Genomic DNA, 2066 nt, shown 5'->3' with positions numbered 1-2066 from the left:
TGTCTGTATGCCCTTGTTTCCCCACTGTAATGGGTACTTGGGGTCTTCCTCCTGAGTCCCAAATTAAAGTGCCCAATTTTTCCCATGAACCTGGGCTCCGCTCATGGATTCCATTATGGGGGCCCCATCAGTACTCTTCAGATATCGGTGCTGTAGCTGCAACTCCATCAGGAGGGGAGAAAGGTGCCCCCCCTCTACCATCACGACTGGCCTCTCATCACTTAATACTATCATACTTTCAATTAGCTTGTCTAGCAGTTTCTTGTGCCATTTTCCCCTGGGTTCCCCATGTTGCATTAAGAACATCCACACTGTGGCTTGAACTCCCATCTCTCCCTCTCTTTCCCTTCCCTTTACCAGTCTGGAGTAGGCTGAATATGTGTTAGGGCAGTAATTTGGTTCCCCGACCCTTTGCTATGACCCAGGATAGGCACTTTCATTTGAGTAAGTGATCCTACAGTTTGGCATGTTGTTACTTTCTATTCTAAATTGTGTGGCTGCAATCACGCCCCACCCCCCTTGCCTGCCACCCAGCCGCTCCACATACTGCCCTTGGAAGAGGACCTCACTTAAGGTGTATTGTCGAGCTTCTTGAAGCAATCCCATTAACCCTATAATGGATTGGTGCATGTCCTCCTGTACTTCTCTCCAGAATCCAAGGGGACTGTCTATTTCTCTAATGTTGGGTGTCCAGTTGCCTGTCTGTCTATGGGCAAGACTGATCCCAATAGCAACCCTAACATATCGCATTGGATTACATAAACCCCAACTGGTTCTCCGGGTACCTAACTGCTAGTCCCAAATTGCCCTTTAAACACTTTTCTCCTGATATGCAACCCCAGATTTAGGATGCCCTATAGGATAGAATCCCCTCCAAAGCCACCATCCCTACTCATGGCTGCTAGAATGTTTGGGGTAGCACAGGTTTTTAACAGGCAGAACCATTCCTGGGCATTTAAATTCTCACTGTCTACTACACTCATTGACTTCTGCAGCCATTGAGCAAGATTCCTGATGCTAGTCAGTCCCAAGGTTTTTCCTAGGGCAGCCAGATTGGCACCACTGAGGGGAACCATTATATCAGTCATGTCCCTCCTGTTCCCCTGTGCATCTTGGGTGATCAAGGTTTGGATGACTACACTCACCTCAGGTCCCGGTGCTTTTTCCTCCTCAGAGTAAATGTCCTGGAGGGAGGGGTACAAAACATTGTCTAAGTCCCCACTCCATCTATATCTCCATCCCAGATTTCTCCCAGGGTGAAGGGGATATCTAAATCCCAAGCTTGGTCTCCCTGGACAATGGCAACAATTTGAACATTGTGCTCCCAGAATTAAATAGGGGCCATGGTTAACTTTGGTCTCTTTTTCATCTTGGTCTTTTGCCATAGTTTTCACTAAATTTTTTAAGACTTCTCGGCTAGTCTTTTCTTCATCCCATGATTCCAATTGTTGTGCTTGATTTCAGTTTACTTCCTTCAATTCCTCATTTTCTTTCTCCAGATTTTGAAAGAGCCTTTTAAGGGTTTGGTTGTTTATTTCTAATTGTGCACATTTATCCCTTAGAGCCTGAATTTGGTTCTCCTTTTCCTCTATTTCTGAGACTCTCTGGGTCTTTCCTTCAACTGTTGTTTTAACAACATGCCATAATAACCAAACCATGGCACCGTGTTGCCTTTGGGCCGATAGTTTTTCACAAAGGCAAAACTTTTAAAATTGCATCCCAATATCATTTAGAGGGAACCCTGGGACACACGCATCTTCCCTCCAAGGAGAGGAACCTTCTTTCAGGATTTCTCAATGCAATGGAGATACTTCCTCCTTTTTCACTCAGCCTCGTAGTTATATATGCCTGGTGTGGGCTGGGGGATGGTTCTTAAATATGTTTCCCTGGGTCTGCTGGTTCTCAGTTCCCTGACTGACCATGCCTCTGTCCCACAGGAGTTCCTTTAAAATTTTCCTGGCCCTCTAAGGGACTATTCCTGACCCCTCCTTGGGTATGCCTACTCCCCTCTGGAATGAGTTCTATATCTCTAGTGCACTTTCTCTTGGGTACCTTTAATTATTACA

General features: G+C 45.8%; 1 pseudogene; it reads right to left on the bottom strand.

Annotated features, from left to right (window-relative positions):
• Nucleotides 1-238: 238 nt before the first annotated feature.
• Nucleotides 239-1385, bottom strand: LOC149874770 (uncharacterized; annotated as a pseudogene).
• Nucleotides 1386-2066: the final 681 nt, after the last annotated feature.

Source organism: Crocodylus siamensis, chromosome 1 (assembly GCF_052110815.1).
Source record: "Crocodylus siamensis isolate JL-2025a chromosome 1, ASM5211081v1, whole genome shotgun sequence".
In the NCBI taxonomy this organism is placed as follows: Eukaryota; Metazoa; Chordata; order Crocodylia; family Crocodylidae; genus Crocodylus; species Crocodylus siamensis.
The sequence above is the reverse complement of the archived record's forward strand: the minus strand, read 5'-3'. Positions and strand labels throughout refer to the sequence as shown.